The sequence below is a fragment of the Lissotriton vulgaris genome, chromosome 9, assembly GCF_964263255.1.
Source record: "Lissotriton vulgaris chromosome 9, aLisVul1.2, whole genome shotgun sequence".
NCBI lineage: Eukaryota > Metazoa > Chordata > Amphibia > Caudata > Salamandridae > Lissotriton > Lissotriton vulgaris.
Window position 1 is genome coordinate 287,050,352 of NC_141697.1, and position 23,647 is coordinate 287,073,998.

Sequence of the window (23,647 nt, forward strand, 5' to 3'; positions counted from 1 at the left end):
GCACAGTGTAAAGGTTGCAGACCACCCAAAAGTAATTCCACGCAATAGCACTCAAAAAGAAAACACTACACCAAAATTATATGAAAATAAGTACTGTTTTATAAAAATAATATACTCTGTTCTCTTATACGTTTAGCCTTTACAGTTCAGTACTTTACAATAAATCAAGTAAAGAGCAATCCACTAGAGTTTTGGGAGAGAAAACTATCATACAATATAAGCACAAGAAGATATTATTGAATTAATAATAAATTAATCAGCAGTAACTTTCATTACATTTGGATATCATGAACATCAGTAGTGCCACCTTCAGGAATGTGAACCTGCTTCAAGAGCTATGGTCAAAAGAATATGGCATCAGACAGCAACCTTAATTAACTTTGGCTTCTATCACTACTGTTATCTAGTTTCTTCACTTGTCCCCCTCTGTAATAAAAACAAACATCATAACCGGCAATATTACTCAGTTCATCAATCTGGCAATTTTATCTTGCCTCAGTAACCAGAGAGGCTTTCTTGTACAGGTTAAGTACTTTGGGAGTTTTCCCTCCAGTCTCAAGACCACAGTATCGTTAAACCTGTCCCTGAACTCACACTAGAGACTTGTTCACAGTAATTTTAGTTGTAGGACCTTCCTTTCTTGTGGTCCAGTCTCGACTAACCCAGATCCCCCACCTTACTTGTGATGCAGCGTTGGAAGCTGGAGCTCACCGCTGATGGTCTCTTTTCTTTCAGCGCCGCCTCCTCACCAGCCCGGCCACACAGGGTTACACAGGCGCTGGGAAGGGGTCGCACTGCTCCGCTCCCGCTAATACTCTTCAGAAGGAAGGGGGCCGATGGGGGTTTCAGGCTGATTTCAGAAAGGTGGCCGATGGGGGTTTCAGAGATCTCCCTACCCGCTCGCGCTCACTTCACCGCAGGGCGCTCGAGCCGGGGGGAGAGAAACTCCTCTGTGTAGTAACCGCCGAGGGACTCTCAGCGTCTCTCCTCACACTGGAAGGGGTCGCGCTGCTCCTCCAGTCATGCGCGACGCTCTCCTCGCTCTGGAAGGGGTAGCGCTGATCCTCCAGACATGCGCGACGCTTCCCTCACTCCCGCCTGCACTAATCCAACTCCGCCTCACGGAGCCTGACAGCGCCACTGGGCATGCGCGAAAGAGAAGTGTCTCACCTCCTGAGACCGCGCTGATTGTCTGACGCTGCTCTTCCACTGGGCACTTGACAAGGGCTTTTCCCGGTCTGCTTCTCACCACAGGGCACACAAACTCGGCTCCACAATGGCGCCGCTCGTCCAGTACCAACTTGGGGGTTCAGAAGGGCGGAACAGCCCGTTTTCTCCTGGCTTCTGCTCTCCTCAGTGGCGCTCCACCACAGCAGGTGAGAGGTGACGCTCCAGGGAATCAGGGACCAGGGGACAGTCCAACTCAATTACCAGTCTCTGGGCAGAGGACTGCGCTCCGCAGCGCTGCAGTCTCCTTCTCCTATGGGCTTCCCCACTATTAGTTAGAAAGGGGGGCAAGCTAGGCGCCCAGGGTCTCCAGCAACTTCCCACAGCGGGGCCAGGACAAGTAACCAACAGGGGAATAGTGGGTTAAACCAGTAAAGCAGCCTCCCAGTTCAGGAGGTCAACCCTGAGTCCAACCTCTTCCCACCCTCAGCTACCACCTGTCCTCCAGCTGACTTCCACAGGTAGACAAAATGGCTGCCCCGCATTCCGCCTTATATAGGCTGCCCTTCAGTGGTCCAGAATGGACCAGAAGGTTCTGGAATGCCCTATGTTAGGCTATGGCCAAGTTCTGTTGGTGACAGTTGGGGCAGTTGGTGGCCACCATTTTAGGTGGTGCCAACTTTCCTGTCAGAACAGGCCTCTGGGCCTGAGGTAAAAGTTTATGAGGGGGGAGAGGGAACACCTATCCCCCTGGCCAACACCTACAAAAAGTCAGTAGACACAAAAGTTAATAAGGGTTTGAGGGGCGAAAAGGGGACAAAATAAATAAAAATTAGGAGGGACTTCGCCAAAAAGCCAGACAGGTCTAACACGCGTCCCCCCCAGCTGAAAGTGGGGAGAACTACCCAACCCCTTGGGAGTCCTCATCACTAAGGCGGAAATACCTGGAGAGACCGTCTGCATTGGCGTGGTCCACTCCAGGCCGATGTTCCACCCGGAAGTCCATTCCCTGTAGGGAGATGGACCACCTCAACAACTTGGGATTTTCCCCCTTCATCTGCATCAGCCAACGAAGGGGTCGGTGGTCAGTCTGAACCAGGAAGTGCGAGCCAAAGAGGTATGGCCGCAGCTTCTTCAGAGCCCACACCACCGCAAAAGCTTCCCTCTCAATGGCACTCCACTTCTGTTCCCGGGGAAGCAGTCTCCTGGATAAGAAGACTACGGGTTGATCCAGGCCCTCTTCATTCAGTTGCGATAACACTGCCCCAATGCCATGTTCTGATGCATCTGTTTGGACAATGAACTCCTTGGAGAAGTCTGGGGCCCTCAGGACCGGTGCCACACACATTGCCTGTTTCAACTTTTCAAAGGCTTGCTGACAAGCCTTTGTCCAAACTACCCGTCGAGGTTGTTTCTTGGAGGTGAGCTCTGTGAGGGGCGCTACAATAGTGCCATACCCCTTCACAAAGCGACGGTAGTATCCTGTGAGGCCCAGGAAAGCTCGGACCTCAGTCTGTGTCTTGGGGGGTTCCCAGGCCATGATTGCCTCAATCTTCGCCTGCAGGGGCTGCACAGTCCCCCTACCCACCAAGTGTCCAAGGTACACAACCGACCCCTGCCCAATCTGGCATTTGCTGGCTTTGATGGTCAATCCAGCTTGTCTCAGGGCCTGGAGAACGGCCTGCAAATGCTGCAGATGGTCCTCCCAACTGCTACTGAAGACAGCAATGTCATCCAAGTAAGCAGCAGAGAAACTCTCCATTCCAGAGAGGACCTGGTTCACCAGCCGCTGAAATGTGGCAGGGGCGTTCTTGAGCCCAAAGGGCATCACACAGAACTGGTAGTGTCCCTCAGGCGTGGAGAAGGCTGACCTTTCCCTTGCTCCATCTGTCAAGGAGATCTGCCAGTACCCTGAAGTGAGGTCAAAGGTACTCAGATATTGGGCAGCTCCTAGCCGGTCAATCAATTCATCCGCCCTAGGGATCGGATGAGCATCAGTCCTTGTCACTGAATTCAGTCCTCGGTAATCCACACAGAACCTCAGTTCAGGTGTGGTGCCTGGGGGTGCGGCTTTTGGCACGAGCACCACCGGACTGGACCAAGGGCTGTTGGAAGGTTCAATTACTCCCAGCTCTAGCATCTTGGCAACTTCTCCATGGATGCTAGCCTTCACCTTGTCAGACAGCCGGTAGGTCTTGGACTTCACTGGTGGGCTGTCTCCTGTGTCCACATCATGGGTACACAGGTGGGTCCTTCCCGGGACAAGGGAGAACAATGAAGAGTACTGCTCCAGTATCTGGCGGCAGTCCTCCCGTTGCTCAGGAGTGAGAGTGGGAGAGAGAATCACTCCCTCCACTGACCCATCCTTCTCTTGGGACGAAAAGAGATCTGGGAGAGGTTCGCTTTCCGCTTCCTCTTCCCCGTCAGTCACCATCATCAGCATGACTTCGGGCCTCTCATGGTGGGGCTTGAGTCGGTTGGCATGCAGCACCCGTAGGGGCTGTCGAGGGGTCTTAAGGTCCACCAGGTATGTGGCCTTACCCTTCTTTTCCAACACCTCAAAGGGGCCTGTCCAGCGATCCTGGAGGGCGCTAAGCTCTCCAGGCTCCATCACCCACACTTTCTGTCCAGGCTCCAGTTCCACCTGGTGAGCATTGTGGTCGTACCACTCCTTCATGACTGCCTGGCTGGCCTCCAAGTTGTCAGAAGCTTGCTTCCACAACTTCGCCATTTGGCTCCTGAAGGCCAGCATGTAGCTCACCACATCCTGGGGGGGTTTCCTGGGAGATTTCTCCCAACCATCCTTCACCAGGCTGAGAGGACCGCGTACAGGGTGCCCATACAGAAGCTCAAAGGGGCTGAAGCCCACTCCCTTCTGGGGCACTTCCCTGTAGGAAAAGAGTAAACAGGGTAGGAGGACATCCCATTTCCTCCGCAGGCTCTCGGGCAGACTTCTGATCATGCCCTTCAAGGTCTTATTAAACCTCTCAACCAATCCATTCGACTGGGGGTGATAAGGAGTGGTGAACCGGTAGGTCACTCCACACTCCTTCCACATTGCCCGCATGTAAGCTGACAGGAAGTTGGTCCCCCTGTCAGACACAACTTCCTTGGGAAATCCCACTCGGGTAAAGATTCCCATTAGGGCTCTTGCCACTACAGGTGCAGTGACTGTCCTCAGAGGTATGGCCTCTGGGTACCGTGTGGCATGATCCACCAGTACCAGGATAAACCTGTGACCAGCTGCTGTTGGTGGATCCAAAGGCCCTACAATGTCGATGCCCACCCTCTCAAAGGGGGTGCTAACGACTGGAAGTGGTTCCAGGGGAGCTTTTAGCTTCGCCCCTGTTTTCCCACTGGCCTGGCAGGTTACACATGTCCTACAGTATGTGTTGGACGCCACTTTCATCTGAGGCCAGTAAAAGTGGAGGACAAGCCGTGCAAAGGTCTTATCCTGACCTAAGTGTCCTGCCAGGGGTATGGCATGAGCCAATTCCAAAAGAAAGGCTCGGTACTGTTGCGGGACTACCAAGGCCCTCGATGAACCAGGCGAGGGTACCTTGGGTTCACTGTAGAGGAGTCCATCCTCCCAGTAAATATGGTAATGTCCCGTAACATCACCTGCTGCTTGGGCTTCAGCCTGTCGCCTCAGTCCCTCAAGGGTGGGGCACTCCCTCTGCCCCTTACAGAATTCCTCTCTGGTAGGACCTCCCTCCACATGCCACTCCGCAGGGATGGGTAAATCCTCCAGAGAGTCTACTTCCCCCTCCACGGACTCCTGGTCCACCACCGCAGGTGGCCGATCTGTCTCATGGGGTGTGGAAGCCGGAGCAGGCTTTCTCTGTCTCCGGGTCTGTCCCTTCTTAGCAGGGGGTTGGGCCATTGTTCCAGGCTCCAACCCAGGCGAACTCCCTCTCCGGGCAGTCGCAGACCGTGTGCTGACACAGGCCCAGTCAGGTGTACCCAGCATCGCAGAATGCGTCCGGTATTCCACCTCTCTCCAAGTGTTGTGTTCCATGTCATTCCCCAACAGACAATCGACTGGCACGGCAGGGCTTACGGCAACTCGAAGTGAACCTGCAACCCCCTCCCACTCAAAGGGAACCTCAGCCACTGGATAGTGGCCCATTCTGCCGTCAGCCATCGCGGCGGGGTGGAGTACATTAGGAACAACCTGCTCTGGGGACACCAGCTGACTTCTCACCATAGTCATACTATCTCCTGTATCCCTCAGAGCCTCCCCTCTCTGGCCATTGATGGTAACCCATTGCCCATACTTTGTAGTATTTGGGGGCACCTGGATCTTTGGCACCATCTCCCGCTCTCCCAGGGACACTAAGGTGACACCCGCCCACTCACCCCCCTTATCTAAGGGCAACTCCTCCCCGAGCGCTACACTAGCTACTCCCGGTGACTTTCCTCCGGTGGGAGGGGGTGGTCTCTTTGGGCATCTGACATCTCCCTTATAATGTCCAACGCCACCACATTCAAAACAGTGGAGAACCCTGGGCTGCTGGCTTTGGCCAGGATTAGGGTTCCGGGGCGGGTTTGCCCTAGGGGTGAAACCTGCTCCCTTCCCTTGGAAGTTATTTTGGGGACCTTTAGAGAACTCTTTCTTTTTCTCCCCTCCCTCCTTCTTCTGGGGGGCGCCCTGTCCGGCTTTTTGAGATTCCCCTCCAGTCCCCTTGGAGGACACCCGGGTACTTGTCCAGATGTCCGCCTCCTCTGCAAGCTTCCGGGGATTGGTCAGCTTGCTGTCTACCAGGTGTTGGCGCAGCTCGGGAAAACATTTCTCGAGGAGGTGTTCTCTCAAAAACAGATCGTACAGCCCCTCATAATCTTTTACCTCACTGCCCTTGACCCAACCCTCTAAGGCCTTTCTGGCGTAATCAAGGAAGTCCACCCAGTTCTGAGTGCTCATCTTGTGGCTCCCCCTGAACTTCTGTCGGTACCTTTCTGGTGTGAGCCCGAACTTCCTCAACAACGCCAGCTTCATGGTGGGGTAGTTTGTCTGTTCCTCTGGATCCAGGGCCAGCAAGGTGTCCCGACCAGCAGGAGGCATGTACTTGTACAAACTACCCCCCCAGTGCTTCTCCTGCACTCCATGGACCTTCAGAGAAACCTCATAAGCGGCCAGCCACTTAGCTACATCGTCCCCCTAACTGAAGCTCGCTATCAGGTCCTTGGGGATATAGGGTTTGGTCTCCCTGGCTGACTCCTTTGGTTCGCTGCCACCATTCCTATCAGGAGAGGACCCCCGTCGCAGACTTTGGAGCTCCAGTTCCTTCAGTCTAAACTCGTGGACCATCCTCCTCTCCTCTTTCTCCTGCTCCAACTTAGCCAACTCCCACCTTAACTGTCTTTTCTCCCTCCTATCGGTGAGCTCGGCTTCCGTTAGGCTTCTCCCAGAGATGCTACTGCCCTTTCTGGAATAGGACACTGGTCCGGTGAGTAAGTTTTCCCCCTCATGGCGGAACAACTCTTCTACCTCCCCCACCGTGTCCTGGTCGACCTCTTCATCCTCCTCCTTCGTCCCTTGGTGTGCCTCCACCCAGGCCCTAAGGCTAGTCTGGAGCTCCCCCTTCCTGGCACCATGTTTGAAAAACACCCCCATTTGTTGGCAGAACATTTTCAACTGTGTCACGGAATAGACCTCTAGGTTTTCCACAGCGAACTCCATTGTGAGTCTGGCAAACCTAGGTACACACCAGAAATTTCAGAGTGGCAAAGGCAACCTTAAGCCAACTCCACCCACCACCAGGAATAAATTTAGAAAAAACAAAAAGACTAATTGGGAGGGCCGCTAGGAGAAAACTCCTGGTGTAGGTTGGGTGTATTACGTCAAATTACTAGTAAGTAGCTGCAACCAAGTCCGCAATCCCACCGCTAGGCACCAATATGTTGGAATTAGGTAGCCTGGCCTAGGGCAAGACTAACATACAGAGGCACAGTGTAAAGGTTGCAGACCACCCAAAAGTAATTCCACGCAATAGCACTCAAAAAGAAAACACTACACCAAAATTATATGAAAATAAGTACTGTTTTATAAAAATAATATACTCTGTTCTCTTATACGTTTAGCCTTTACAGTTCAGTACTTTACAATAAATCAAGTAAAGAGCAATCCACTAGAGTTTTGGGAGAGAAAACTATCATACAATATAAGCACAAGAAGATATTATTGAATTAATAATAAATTAATCAGCAGTAACTTTCATTACATTTGGATATCATGAACATCAGTAGTGCCACCTTCAGGAATGTGAACCTGCTTCAAGAGCTATGGTCAAAAGAATATGGCATCAGACAGCAACCTTAATTAACTTTGGCTTCTATCACTACTGTTATCTAGTTTCTTCACTTGTCCCCCTCTGTAATAAAAACAAACATCATAACCGGCAATATTACTCAGTTCATCAATCTGGCAATTTTATCTTGCCTCAGTAACCAGAGAGGCTTTCTTGTACAGGTTAAGTACTTTGGGAGTTTTCCCTCCAGTCTCAAGACCACAGTATCGTTAAACCTGTCCCTGAACTCACACTAGAGACTTGTTCACAGTAATTTTAGTTGTAGGACCTTCCTTTCTTGTGGTCCAGTCTCGACTAACCCAGATCCCCCACCTTACTTGTGATGCAGCGTTGGAAGCTGGAGCTCACCGCTGATGGTCTCTTTTCTTTCAGCGCCGCCTCCTCACCAGCCCGGCCACACAGGGTTACACAGGCGCTGGGAAGGGGTCGCACTGCTCCGCTCCCGCTAATACTCTTCAGAAGGAAGGGGGCCGATGGGGGTTTCAGGCTGATTTCAGAAAGGTGGCCGATGGGGGTTTCAGAGATCTCCCTACCCGCTCGCGCTCACTTCACCGCAGGGCGCTCGAGCCGGGGGGAGAGAAACTCCTCTGTGTAGTAACCGCCGAGGGACTCTCAGCGTCTCTCCTCACACTGGAAGGGGTCGCGCTGCTCCTCCAGTCATGCGCGACGCTCTCCTCGCTCTGGAAGGGGTCGCGCTGATCCTCCAGACATGCGCGACGCTTCCCTCACTCCCGCCTGCACTAATCCAACTCCGCCTCACGGAGCCTGACAGCGCCACTGGGCATGCGCGAAAGAGAAGTGTCTCACCTCCTGAGACCGCGCTGATTGTCTGACGCTGCTCTTCCACTGGGCACTTGACAAGGGCTTTTCCCGGTCTGCTTCTCACCACAGGGCACACAAACTCGGCTCCACAACGGCGCCGCTCGTCCAGTACCAACTTGGGGCTTCAGAAGGGCGGAACAGCCCGTTTTCTCCTGGCTTCTGCTCTCCTCAGTGGCGCTCCACCACAGCAGGTGAGAGGTGACGCTCCAGGGAATCAGGGACCAGGGGACAGTCCAACTCAATTACCAGTCTCTGGGCAGAGGACTGCGCTCCGCAGCGCTGCAGTCTCCTTCTCCTATGGGCTTCCCCACTATTAGTTAGAAAGGGGGGCAAGCTAGGCGCCCAGGGTCTCCAGCAACTTCCCACAGCGGGGCCAGGACAAGTAACCAACAGGGGAATAGTGGGTTAAACCAGTAAAGCAGCCTCCCAGTTCAGGAGGTCAACCCTGAGTCCAACCTCTTCCCACCCTCAGCTACCACCTGTCCTCCAGCTGACTTCCACAGGTAGACAAAATGGCTGCCCCGCATTCCGCCTTATATAGGCTGCCCTTCAGTGGTCCAGAATGGACCAGAAGGTTCTGGAATGCCCTATGTTAGGCTATGGCCAAGTTCTGTTGGTGACAGTTGGGGCAGTTGGTGGCCACCATTTTAGGTGGTGCCCACTTTCCTGTCAGAACAGGCCTCTGGGCCTGAGGTAAAAGTTTATGAGGGGGGAGAGGGAACACCTATCCCCCTGGCCAACACCTACAAAAAGTCAGTAGACACAAAAATTAATAAGGGTTTGAGGGGCGAAAAGGGGACAAAATAAATAAAAATTAGGAGGGACTTCGCCAAAAAGCCAGACAGGTCTAACAGGGTTACATTGCGTTTTTGCTGACACATATATTCATGTCAAGAACGTTTACTTTGTAATACGTCTTACGTATTGTATGACTTGCAGAAGTGTAGCATGTTTCTCATTTGCTGTATAATCAAATAAAATAAATTAGTAATAATAAAAAAAAGTTATGGAAGGGTGGATTGGTGGATACATGCATGAAGGTACGTAGGTATGTATGGAAGACTGGTGATGTGGATGGATGGGTGAGTGGATGAATGTGTTTGAGGAGGATGGATGATGAATGAGAAATGTGCTGATGGGTGAATTAATGGATGTGTGTGTTATGGATGGATTAGGCTGTGGGGCAAATAGACGATTCAGGAAAGAAGGGGTGGATGGATGGATGGTTGAATTAGATAGTAGAAAAGATGGTGTTGTTAAAGGATGGATAACTTGGTGAATGGAAAGGTGACATATGGATTGATGAGTAAATGGGTGGACAGGATGATGGAAGAGGTAGATTCACAGATTAATCCCTAATGGAAGATTGAGATTATTGATGGGCAGTTGAGTAGATGGCGATATGTATGGTAAGATGGGTGCATACAGCAATAGTTTATCACAATTCACAGTGCCAACAACAGTGGACAGAGATTGTAAAAACTTGTAGCATTTATCTGGCTATAATACTTATTGATCTAATTGGATGTTAATACAAGTATATCTGCAACTGCACTTTGAAATTTTAAGAGCTACTGGCTATTGAGAATCCAGCACGACCCTGCAGAAAGAAGACCCAGCTGGCCCAGTCATGAAAATCACACACACCTCTCAGACATCTAAAATAGTGCTGTGTTTCACCTCCTCTTTAAAACAGTTTGGCGAGCAGCTTCTAACATGCCTGGTCATCGAAAACATATTGGTAATCTGGACACGTTTCCTGCTGCAGAGAAGCTCTTTAATGGTCACCCAACCAAATTGGGTGAAAGTTACCAGTTTTCAGAGCAGGTGAAAAGGTTAATGTGCTATCTGTAGTAAGTGTGTTAGCCCACCACTGACTGCAGAAAGCTCTGTCTAACCTATTTCAGATCCAAATCCAGTAATATATGCCTGAGAGTTAATGCACCAGCAGCAGCACAAATCAATATCAACGGATGACCACACACAGCGAATCCTAGTTGGCTACAGCATAAGGAATAATTCAGACACATATCCTTTCAAAGTTGATTGAAATGCGTATGAGATTGACAATAATATGTGATATATGTTACTTATATTGTCGAGAAATATATGTTGGGGAGAAGGGAGACACGAGCCAAAGAGACCAATCCTGGAGCAAGAGAAAACCTAAGTAATGCAATTGAAAGTGGCATTTAGGAGGGCATAGAAAACGCCTTTGTTTTGTTAGCATTTTTGTGTTTATTGATGCTCTTTCCATATTTATGTTTTCTCGTACTTGTTCCACTTTACAAGACCTTAAGTCATCACATTACATTTGATGGGCCAAGTCTAGGACATTTTGACAACAATTTAAATGGTGATCGATGTGGTAAATGTAAAGGGGTTTTCGGTGTGGTAGAGAATAATGCATAGAAAAATATATGTGTGAGAGGGTCTAGGGGACAGTATTTATAGACCAACTTTACTCCGTACCCCTGATCAAAGACTTGCACAAATACAAGGAGAAGGTCAGTCTGATGGTATGACAAAAAAAAAAACAATTGCTCAAAGGAAACCGTTCACCAGATGTATATAGCTTGCCCAATACTTGGCTAAAGAGAAGTCTCCATCAGCCCACCCATTTGGCGGAACTTCGTCATTTGGAAGACTGTGAGAGGAGGGTCAAATGTAGCCAAATGATGCTCCAAGGCTAACATAAATAGATACCTGACCTAATACTCTCAGTAAACTCAGCCACAGTAGTTGTTCAAGATATGAGACAACTGATGGAGTGCAGTGCGAGTGATAAACAGGTGCAGTTAAAAATGACTATGAGGACAAAAAATAAGTTTATTGAGCATTGTCCAAATGCCATAGGATAAAATAGATCGCCTGATAGTATGGAACAAATTTACTATCTCCTAGCGAATAGTGAGGTCGACATGTTTCAGCCGTATGGCTGACTAGCCCGGCTTTCTTCAGGACCTAGTAGTTGTTGAATGCTACTGCAAGGAAAGCAATCAATAAGATGCGTTGTACATGATAATTTGCATGTGAAAAATTGAATAGATCAGTGGTTTATTACCACCCCACCCGACATAATTCCCATGTGTGTAGATAAGAACATTATCTTCATTCCCAGCTTTCTGTGGGAGTAAGCCCCACCTCAACCGGCAACTGCTCGGTGATAGAGGCCCCGCTCTGTCCGTCGGTACCTCCTTGCAATCTGCAAGCACTGCAAGCTATCAACATCTGGTGAACGGTTTCCTTTGAGCAATTGTTTTTTTTTGTCATACCACCAGACTGACCTTCTCCTTGTATTTGTGCAAGAGAATAATGCAGTCCATCATCTATTTGCGGATTCACGTTCTTGTGTGGTACTGAACATATTTAAAGTGCAAATCACAAACTTAGGGGCCGATTAGGATTGCGATGAATTCGCATCCTCCGGGCCGGCGGAAGCCACCGCCGGCCCGGAGGATGCGGATTCACCGCTGCGGTGATTGCAAAGAGCCCCCGCCAGATAAGGATGGCAGGGGGGGTCATCTGCGGATGTGAAGACCATCCGCCGCTTTTCCGCCTCGGTCCCGCGGTGGAAAAGGTCTAATATGGTGGCGGTGTCTATCAGACACCGCCAGCCATATTAGGATTCATGCAGAAACATGCTTTTCCACGGTGGGTTCCGCCGTGGAAAAGCATGTGGTCTTTGGTGTTTGGGGGCCCGTTGCGGGCCCCCAGGGTTTCGGGGGGTGGGGGTGGACATGGGGGGTACCTATGGTACCCCCCAGCATTTACATGCACAAAGCGGCAGGCACCGTGCGGTGCCTGCCCCTTTGTGCATGTAAATGTTAAACATGCATTTTTAACCTTGCGGCGGGTGCTGTCCAAGCTCCAAACCTTGCACATGAAACTCTTCTTCTTCTGAACGATGCGCCAAGAGGGTAAAGCCTCCGCATTTCATCCTCAGTATCAGATTGGTTCAAAGGGATCTGTTTCAGCAAACTGGGTGATGATACAGGGGCGGCTCCTCCACTAGGGCGGAGATGCGTCAGCCCATTGCTTTCTCTCTGTGCAAGAAAACCAAATCATAAAATGGTAATAACTAAACTTTATCACCATTTTCTGTTTGCTTTGCGCATTGCGGGTGGGTGGGGCTGCCCTGCTCTTTGAGCAGGACAGGAGAGGAGGAGTTTTCCCACTCCTGAGTGCTAAAAAAGCCTGTTTAGTTGGCCAAACTAGTCATGCGCACTCCGCCCTTCCATTAGTCCCTGGCTGGGCAGCGTCCCGACCAATCACAATGCTGCTTGCAGCATTGTGATTGGCTAGGGTAGGGAGCCTTGCTGCCTATTTCCTGTTGGAGGCAGGAGAGTAGGAGCCGAGTAGACATGGGACCAGGCGTTTTTTATTGCCCCCACGATTCCCCAGTGAAGTCCCCCCCCACAACCCCTCACGCCCACCCCCTCCCACAACTCACGAGCAATATCGGCCCCTATTGGTGCTGAAATGTATGTTGTGTGAAAATCCACCTTCACCTGAGCCAGAACAAATAGAGGGGCCCAGCACTGTTTCACGCAGAGCCGTCTCCCCAAGTGGCAGGCTGGCAGCAGGTAAAAAGAGGGCTTTTTTAAATGAAGGCCGCAGTCTTCAGGAGCACTTCCGAGGCCCTGTTGCAGGTGAGCTCCAGGGCCGACACCATACGGCCCACTTGGCGGTTCTCATGGCAGGGGCAGCCCTCCCTCAGAGATCTGTGTTGTTGCTAGTGGTAGCGGATAGGAGGAGGTCGCCCTCTTCTTTCTGACCTTTTCTCTGCGCTGAGGATTCCCAGCAAGATACTGTTGGGAGGAGCGGCTGCGCACCGATATTTTCCAACATTTGAATGCCTCCCATCGCAAGCCATGTCACTTCTCGAGCTCCCTGAGGCATCGGAACCCTCGTTGTGGCTTGCTGGCTCCGGGCGTCCATGGAGTTGTTAGCAGCACGAACCTCCACCATCCCCGGGTCTGATGGGGCCACCCGGGACAACAAAATGAACAGGGGAGCAACACCCCTGTTCTGATCTCTCTTGCAATGAGGTCCAGACCACCATGTTAGCACCATCTTAACATGGTGGGTCTCACTGGCGGATGATGACGTTTGCCATAAAGAGTGGGTGAGGCCTATCCATCCAAATCTTGTTTTGCTTCTCGTTTTATAATTTTCATATTCCAAAAAATATACAGGAATAGATACTTTGTTGTATCCATGGTGTACACCGGTGTGGCTGCTGTTCTGCATGGCTAAATGTAGTGGGGTGTAGTGAAGTGGGGTAGATTTGAGTGAGGTAGATTGGAGTAAGGTGGATTGGGGTAGAATGGGGTGGGGTAGAGGTGAGTGGAGTAGATTGGGATAGAGTGGAGTGGGGTAGAGTAGGGTAGAATTGGGTAGATTGCAGTGGGTAGATTGTGGTAGAGTGGCGTAGTCTGGAGTAGAGTAGAGTGAGTTAGATTGGAATGGAATATAGGGCCAGATGTAGGCGGGAGATTTTGGCCATTTACCGGCCGGTAACGGCCGAATTCGGCCCTTACTGACCGGTAAATGGCCATGGAGATGTAGGGGGATAAAAAACATGCATTTTCGGTAATTTTACCGATTCGGTAATGTTACCGATTCGGTAAAATATTTTACCGAATCGGTAAATATACCGGTCGGTAAAATTACCGAAAATGCATGTTTGGTATGTAGGTGCCAATTTTAACATTGACACAGGGCTTTGAAAATCGGTATTTTACCATGCAATACAATTGCATGGTAAAATACCGATTCAGGTGTACATGCACATCTGTGCATGTACACCTGTGCCATGTGGCACACATACATGCCCTTAGGGCACGTGTGTGTGCCACATGGCACACAAGCCTAAAACAGGGGTGCCAGAGGTTGTCAAAGTGACACCCCCTGCACCCTTGCAAAATTCGGTATTTACCGATTCGGTAAATACCGAATCGGTATTTTATATTGAATCCTATGGGCTTCAAGGCCCATAGGATTCAATAGCAAATACTGATTCGGTATTTACCGAATCGGTAAATATCGATTTTTACCGATTCGGTAAAATTTACCGAATTGGTACCTACATTAGAAATACCTACTCTTAATTACCGAATCGGTAAAATTCGGAAATTAAGAGTCGGTATTTCTGATTTTGCTACATCTGGCCCATAGTGAGGTAAATTGGAGTAGAGTGCATTGGAGTGGAGTTGAGTGGGGTAGATTAAAGTTGAGTGTGGTAGGTTGGAGTAGACTGTAGTGGGGTAAATTGGAGGGGAGTAGAATAGGGTAGATTAGAGTAGATTTGGGTAGATTGTAGTTGGGTGGGGTGGAGTGGGTAGATTGGAGTGGGGAGTAGGGTAGATTAATGTGGTAAATTGGAGTGGGGTAGATTGCCATGGTGTGGATTGGGGTAGACTGGAATGGAGTGGGGTAGATTGGAATGGAGTGGGGTAGATTGGAGTGCAGTGGGGTAGATTGGTATGGATTGGGGTAGAGTAGGGTGGGTTTAATTTGGGTAGATTGGAGTGGAGTGGGGTAGACTGGGGAACAGTGGAGTGGGATGGATTTTGGTAGGTTGAAGTGGATTGGGTGGGTTAGAGTGGAGTGGATTGGGATAGACTAAAGTGGCGTGGAGTAGACTGGAGTAGATTGGGGTAGATTGGGGTGGAGTTAGGTAGAATGGGGTGAATTGGTATAGAATGGAGTAGGGTAGACTGGAGTAAAGTGGAGTGAGGTAGACTGGGGTAGAGTTGAGCGGAGTGTGGTATATTGGGGTGGATTGGAGTGGGGTAGATTTGAGTGGGGTGGAGTGGATTTGAGAGGAGTGCGGTGCTGTGGATTGGAGTGAAGTGGTGTAGATTGGAGTGGAGCAGTTTGGAGTGGGGTAGATTGGGTGGATTAGAGTAGGATCGATTGGAATTGAGTGGTGTAGGGTGGGGTATACTGGAGTGGAGTGGGGTAGAGTGGAGTGGGATAGCCGGGGTAGGTTGGAGTGGGGTAGATTTGAGTGGGGTAGATTTGAGTGGAGTGGGGTAGATTGGAGTGGAGTGGGGTAGAGTGGGATGGGTTAGAGTGTGGTGAGGCATAGATTGGGACGGGTTGGATTGGTCTGGGGTGTAGTAGATTGGATTTGGGTAGAGTAGATTGGGGTGGGGTGGGGTATATTTGAGTGGAATGTGGTAGATTCGAGTGAGATAGATTGGAGATGAGTGAAGTAGAGTGGGTGGGGGAGATTGGAGTAGTGTTGAGTAGGGTAGAGTAGAGTAGTGTGGAATGGAGTGGGGTTGAGTGTAGTGGAGTAGGGTAATATTGGGTAGATTGGAGTGGGGTTGATTGGAGTAGAATGGTGGAGTGGGGTAGATAGGGGTGGATTGGAGTGGGATAGATTGTGGTGGGTTGGATTGTGGTGGATTGGAGTGGGGTAGATTGAGGCATATTGGAGTGGGGTAGATTGGAGTGGAGTAGAGTTGGATAGATTGGAGTGGAGATTGAAGTGAAGTGGGGCAGATTGCAATAGGATAGATTGGAGTGGGGTAGATTGGAGTGGAGTGGGGTAGGGTAGGGTGGGGAGGAGTGGAGTGGAAAAGAGTGGGGTCGGATGTAGTTGAGTGGAATGGAGTAAATTAGAGTGGAGGTGAGTGGGATAGTTTGGAGTGGGGTAGTTTGGGGGAGATTGAAGTGGATTGGAGTGGGGTAGGTTGAGGTGGATTGGAGTGGGGTAGATTTTAGTCGAGTAGAGTGAGGTAGATTATGGTAGAATAAAGCGAGGTAGATTGGCGTAGAGTGTAGTGGGGTATATTGGGATGGAGTGGGGTAGATTGGAGTGCAGTGGAGTTGGATAGATTGGAGTGGAGTGGAGTAGTTTGGGGAAGAGTGGAGTGCAGTAAGCATGGGCGGAAAATCCGTTCCGGCTCGCGGATTTTGCGTATTTTCGGTAAATTTGCAATCCGCGAACGCTCGCAAATTTACCGAAAATCCACAAATTCGCACGCAGCGGATTTTTTTTTCTTGGTGATACAATTTTGCGGCGCGCGGCGTTCACTTACCGTCATTCAGCGTTTGCCGAGTTGTTTTTCTCGATATTTTGCGAGTGCTGCGCCATTTTGGATCTTGCTGCGAGATCCCGCGGGAGTTTGGCGACCGCGATTACGTCATCGCGCCCACCACCTTGCACAGCGAGAGTTTGTCAACGCGAGTACGTCGTGATCACGTATCGCGGGAGTTCGCAATTGCGAACCCGTACATGCGGCGGGCAGCAACAATCTCGCACTCGCGAAAATACAAAATTTGCAATTCTGCACAAGAAATCCACCAGCAAGCAGCATAAACCTTCTGAAAATGATGATTTTTATCAGAATAACTCCTCAAGTTGACATTTGCCTGCACTTTTTTTTGCAAGGAGTCCATTTTTGGGGGGGGGGGGGGGTGGGAGGAAGGAAGTCCTCCACAGTCTCCAACTTCCTGTTCCTGTCCAGCAGGCTCCTCCCAGTGCTTTCTTCATGTGCTGGTCCCTTTCATTCGGATTCTTCACCTGGAAGGATTACTTTTTGTGGATGCTGCTGGATATTTGGATTTGAGGCCTTTGTGACTTTCTTTGGATCACTTTTGGATTAGAAATTTCACAAGTAAGTTTGTTTGGGGCATTACAGTTGCTGCAACTGCAATTTTGTAATTTTCGATTTTTGGGCTGTTGTTGGGGCCTTTTGCCCAGGGGTACTCAGTGGTGGGTGGACTGAGTCTTTCTGTGGGGCCTCTTTAATAAAAACATCAAGGAGGGCCTGGATGGCTTGGGATTGTGCTGATTTTTCTGTGATTTTCATTTTTTTGGGCTGTTGTTGTGGCCTTTTCACCAGGGGTAGTGAGTGGAGCATGTGCCTAGTCTTTCTGTGGGGTGTCTTGAATTTAAACATCATGGAGGGTCTGGATGGCATGGGATTGTGCTGATTTTTCTGTGTTTTTCGATTTTTTGGGGTGTTCATGGGGACAGCCCATGTGGGTGGGGGCCATTTTGAGTGCTGCTACAGGCCCTGGCCATGTGCTGGGAGGGAGGGGGGCATTTTGAATGCAGGCAGTGTTCTTAGGTCTGCAACCATTTTGCCTAGCTTTCAACCTTTATGCCCAGGGGTAGTGAGTGGTGCATAGGCCTAGTCTTTCTGTGGAGTGTCTTGAATTTAAACATCATGGAGGGCTTGGGATTGTGCAGATTTTTCTGTGATTTTCGTTTTTTTGGGCTGTTGTTGTGGCCTTTTCACCAGGGGTAGTGAGTGGTGCATGTGCCTAGTATTTCTGTGGGGTGTCTTGAATTTAAACATCATGGAGAGCCTGGATGGCATGGGACTGTGCTGATTTTTCTGTGTTTTTCGATTTTTTGGGGTGTTCATGGGGACAGGCCATGTGGGTGGGGGCCATTTTGAGTGCTGCTACAGGCCCTGGCCATGTGCTGGGAGGGAGGGGGCCATTTTGAATGCAGGCAGTGTTTTTAGGTCTGCAACCATTTTGCCTAGCTTTCAACCTTTATGCCCAGGGGTAGTGAGTGGTGCATAGGCCTAGTCTTTCTGTGGGGTGTCTTGAATTTAAACATCATGGAGGGCTTGGGATTGTGCTGATTTTTCTGTGATTTTCGTTTTTTTGGGCTGTTGTTGTGGCCTTTTCACCAGGGGTAGTGAGTGGTGCATGTGCCTAGTCTTTCTGTGGGGTCTCTTGAATTTAAACATCATGGAGGGTCTGGATGGCATGGGATTGTGCTGATTTTTCTGTGGTTTTCGATTTTTTGGGGTGTTCATGGGGACAGGCCATGTGGGTGGGGGCCATTTTGAGTGCTGCTACAGGCCCTGGCCATGTGCTGGGAGGGAGGGGGGCATTTTGAATGCAGGCAGTGTTCTTAGGTCTGCAACCATTTTGCCTAGCTTTCAACCTTTATGCCCAGGGGTAGTGAGTGGTGCATAGGCCTAGTCTTTCTGTGGAGTGTCTTGAATTTAAACATCATGGAGTGCTTGGGATTGTGCTGATTTTTCTGTGATTTTCGTTTTTTTGGGCTGTTGTTGTGGCCTTTTCACCAGGGGTAGTGAGTGGTGCATGTGCCTAGTCTTTCTGTGGGGTCTCTTGAATTTAAACATCATGGAGGGTCTGGATGGCATGGGATTGTGCTGATTTTTCTGTGGTTTTCGATTTTTTGGGGTGTTCATGGGGACAGGCCATGTGGGTGGGGGCCATTTTGAGTGCTGCTACAGGCCCTGGCCATGTGCTGGGAGGGAGGGGGGGCATTTTGAATGCAGGCAGTGTTCTTAGGTCTGCAACCATTTTGCCTAGCTTTCAACCTTTATGCCCAGGGGTAGTGAGTGGTGCATAGGCCTAGTCTTTCTGTGGAGTGTCTTGAATTTAAACATCATGGAGTGCTTGGGATTGTGCTGATTTTTCTGTGATTTTCGTTTTTTTGGGCTGTTGTTGTGGCCTTTTCACCAGGGGTTGTGAGTGGTGCATGTGCCTAGTATTTCTGTGGGGTGTCTTGAATTTAAACATCATAGAGGGCCTGGATGGCATGGGATTGTGCTGATTTTTCTGTGTTTTTCGATTTTTTGGGGTGTTCATGGGGACAGGCCATGTGGGTGGGGGCCATTTTGAGTGCTGCTACAGGCCCTGGCCATGTGCTGGGAGGGAGGGGGCCATTTTGAATGCAGGCAGTGTTCTTAGGTCTGCAACCATTTTGCCTAGCTTTCAACCTTTATGCCCAGGGGTAGTGAGTGGTGCATAGGCCTAGTCTTTCTGTGGGGTGTCTTGAATTTAAACATCATGGAGGGCTTGGGATTGTGCTGATTGTTCTGTGATTTTCGTTTTTTTGGGCTGTTGTTGTGGCCTTTTCACCAGGGGTAGTGAGTGGTACATGTGCCTAGTCTTTCTGTGGGGTGTCTTGAATTTAAACATCATGGAGGGCCCGGATGGCATGGGATTGTGCTGATTTTTCTGTGTTTTTCGATTTTTTGGGCTGTTGTTGTGGCCTTTTCACCAGGGGTAGTGAGTGGTGCATGTGCCTAGTCTTTCTGTGGGGTGTCTTGAATTTAAACATCATGGAGGGCTTGGGATTGTGCTGATTTTTCTGTGATTTTCGTTTTTTTGGGCTGTTGTTGTGGCCTTTTCACCAGGGGTAGTGAGTGGTGCATGTGCCTAGTCTTTCTGTGGGGTGTCTTGAATTTAAACATCATGGAGGGCTTGGATGGCATGGGATTGTGCTCATTTTTCTGTGTTTTTCTATTTTTTGGGGTGTTCATGAGGACAGGCCATGTGGGTGGGGGCCATTTTGAGTGCTGCTACAGGCAGGCCCTGGCCATGTGCTGGGAGGCAGGGGGCCTTTTTGAATGCAGGCAGTGTTCTTAGGTCTGCAACCAGTTTGCCTAGCTTTCAACCTTTATGCCCAAGGGTAGTGAGTGGTGCATAGGCCTAGTCTTTCTGTGGGGTGTCTTGAATTTAAACATCATGGAGGGCTTGGGATTGTGCTGATTTTTCTGTGATTTTCGTTTTTTTGGGCTGTTGTTGTGGCCTTTTCACCAGGGGTAGTGAGTGGTGCATGTGCCTAGTCTTTCTGTGGGGTGTCTTGAATTTAAACATCATGGATGGCATGGGATTGTGCTGATTTTTCTGTGTTTTTCGATTTTTTTTGGGGTGTATAACTGAACTGATGTTCCTCTGTCTTCGATTGCTTTTAGGTGCACAAGACTCAAGAGAACCACCAGTGCCAGGAAGAAGTCCTGCAGCGGTGTGTGTGTGCAGCATAACGTCACGCGACGTCACGCGACGTCACGTCTGGCCACAGACAACTCTGCAACTCGTGCAACTGCGGCCTTCTGTTCTGACCTGCTCTGAAGAAGATGGCCCCAAAAAAAGTTCCCCGTAGCTCCTCTAGCAAGAAAGTTGCCAGTAAGGAGCAGAAGAAGCAAGTTACCAAGGAGACTGGTGTGCCGCCCGCCACATTTTTTGGGAGTAAAAAAAAAAGTACGCCTGCAGCAGCAGCGGGAGCTGCTGGGGAACAAGCTGGGAGCAGCACCCCCGCTCCATTGGGCTCAGTGCCACCACCACCACGCCAACTTAAGTCCAAGCCCTTGAGTGCTGCAGAGGCACTTAGTCTAGTTGTTCAATCACCATCGACCAGTGATGTTGGCTCATCGCAAGAAAGTAGCAGCAATGTCCCTCAATCAACACAGGTTGTTGTAACTCATCTGACGAGTGTTGAACAACCACAGCCGCAACAACAACCACATGTGCAAGTACAAGCCCAAGTACATGTGGAAGGAGAGGCAGCACAAGGAGATGCGCAAGCAGAGGTGCATGGAGGGTCACAAGTGCCCACAATAGTTGTTCCTCCCGAAGTAGGGGCACATCAGGAAATCGAAAATCAAGCCGAGGTATCATTTGAGGAAGCCACTCCTCCTGATGATCATTCATTGTCTTCCACATCCCTAGCAAGGAAAAGATCAAGGGTGGTGTCTACACCTTCTTCAAGCCCACCTCCTTCTGATGATATGGGAACCACCACGGCCGTCTGAGAGTGAGGCACACCATGATCTGATAAAGGTAGTTAAGCGTAAAAGGATGGTCGTCGAAAAACTCATAGTTATGGAGTGTGATGAGGCTCAACAAGAAGTGGCGGATACTGCTGCTGATGAAGACTGTCACGACGACGACCCAGTCATCATAAAGGTCACTGCAGCCCCAGCGGGCATGCAGCAAACAGACATTTTGACCCTAGCCCGAGAAGCTGCTGAGCGTGATGATGTTGTCGACGAGGAGGCAATGGAAGAAACACCACAATCATTGGAGTTAACTAGTACACCAACACGTACCGCTTACGTATTTCTTCCTCGCCAGAAGGGACCTCCATCCACCTCGACCTCAATTAGTGGTGGTGAAAGTGCAAAACGTACTAAAGTTCGGCAATCCACATCCTCCACTTCATCTGGCATTAGCAGCTTGACCACCAGTATCGCCGCCTCCTCCGGCCCCCACAGACAATTCAAGTCCCCAGCTTGGGACTTCTTTAGTGTTTGCCCAAAAAGGGAAAACTTCGCCATTTGTAGCATTTGTAAGCATGCAGTTAGTCGTGGTAAGTTTGGCACCAACTATGGTACCGGAGGCCAGAGAGGTCATCTTAAGAGACAGCACGCTGTCCAATGGTTTGGGCACCTAAAGGCGATCAAGGAAGCCCGAATTGCACGTCAAGAAAACGTTGATGTTTCATCTGATGATGACGAGGAGGAAGAAGACGTGTCAAACACTTCACTTACACCCAGTACCCCTGTCAGCAGCACACCCCATGTGAGCCACACTAAGAGTGTGGGAGAGAGTGACACACCAATGCCAAAAAGTTCATCAGCGAGCGTAACTGGGTTGAAGAAGTCATCATCATCATCCCGTAAATGCTTGGTCCAGGGCAACATTAGAAACATGTTGTTTACAGAAGCGCCATATGAACGCAACCACCCACTGACGTGTCTGTATAACACTAAGCTGGCTAAAATGCTAGCTCTGGACCTTCTCCCTTTTTCTTTTGTAGAAGGGATTGGTTTTCTAGAATTAGTGGAAGCGCTCTGCCCTAAATGGAAGGTTCCTAGCCGGTTCTATTTTGCCAGAGTTGCGGTTCCAGCACTACATGAAGATGTGCTGGGGGTGATTGGGGCAGCTTTGCAGAAGAGTGCTGTTCACACTATACATCTGACAACAGACATGGGGACCAGTGGCGCAGGCGCTGATTACATGTGCATCACTGCACACTGGGTCTCTTTTTCAGGGGTTAAAGCAAAGCTAAACGCAGGTGTTGACCCGGACCAAGTTTTTAAAGCTGCTCGGAAACATGCAACACTAGCCATGTTTGGCTTGGAGAAACGTCACACAGCACAAAACATTTTGGATGAGTTTAACACAAAGGTCCTTCACTGGCTGTCCCCAAAAAAACGCCAGATTGGTTATGTTTCCACGGATAATGGCGCCAATGTAGTTAAGGCCATGGAGCTGGTTGACTATTTCAGAGTGCCGTGTTTGGCGCACTGTATAAACCTGGTTGTTAAAAATTTCTTGAGTGATAAAGACAGTCCAGCGTGAGAGGTAGTGGACACCTGCCGAAAAATGTGCAACCATTTCAGCCATTCTTTTAAGGCCCGGAAGCATCTGAGGAGCCTGCTACATGAACGTCGAATGCCAGTGAAAGCACTCATCCAGGAGGTGGCAACACGTTGGAACTTAACCTTCTACATGCTTGAGCGTCTGTATGAGCAGTATACGGTACTCGATCACTATTTCTTAAAACAGGGTACAGCTCAGAAGGACCTGAGGATGGATGCGGCGCAATGGGAAATAGTTAAAAGCCTGACAGACATGCTTCGTCCTTTTGAGGTCTTCACGCGTGCAGTCAGCAAGGAGGACTGTAATTTGGGAAAAGCTATCCCATTGTTGTACATGCTGGAGCACCAACTGAAGGCGGTGTCTTCTGTGTTTCAAAAAGATGAAAAAAACCAAGACCCTTTTGTTTTGGTGGAGAAATTATTAGAGCGCCTACAAGGTGATGAACGTCTTAAAATGATCCACTCAGAACAGCATTACATTCGTGCTACTATTCTGGATCCACGCTACAAAAAGGCGCTGGCAGGCCGAGCATTCTTTCCTTTTGCTGATGAAGATGTTACAAAGTACAAACGTTGGCTAGCCTTGTCAGCCAAGAGGTTTGAAAGAGAACGGCAGCTCATTGAAGGAAAAGGCAGTACATCAGCATCAGCATCAGCAGGTCATCCCCAGTCAAAACAATCCACTTCTGCACCTGTGGCTGTGGCACAAGTGACCTCTCAGCCATTGAAGACACCGGCAACCGGATCATCTGCACCAGACACAACAGTAACATTGGATGCTGAAGAGGATTGGCTAACTCTGCTTGGGTTTGGTTCTCAAAAGGTCACAGCAAAAGATAAGCAAAGTGGAGGAACCTTGGAGGACCTTGAGTCGATGGTGCAGGACTATCTGAATGACTCAACAGAGGTCTATGTTAATGCTGACCCATTGGCGTATTGGCATGGGAAAAAAGAATTGTGGCCACAGCTCTCCAACCTGGCTTTAAACTACTTGTCTTGCCCACTCGCAAGCGTGTCTTCTGAACGTGTTTTCAGTGCTGCTGGTGGCATTGTAACTCCCAAACGGAGCCGCCTCTCGCCCAAAAATGTGGAGAGGTTAACAATGATCAAGATGAATCAGCACCTCATACCACCAGATTACAAAGTACGAGAAAGCACGCCGGATGAAGACGAGGTGGACAGAAACGTAGATGAGGGAATTTCTTCTCTGTTAGGTGACACTGAGCTCACCCT

General features: G+C 49.7%; 1 pseudogene; it reads right to left on the reverse strand.

The window, feature by feature from the left end:
* Nucleotides 1-272: 272 nt before the first annotated feature.
* LOC147690021 (nuclear receptor subfamily 0 group B member 2-like) lies at nucleotides 273-13,173 on the reverse strand (annotated as a pseudogene).
* Nucleotides 13,174-23,647: the final 10,474 nt, after the last annotated feature.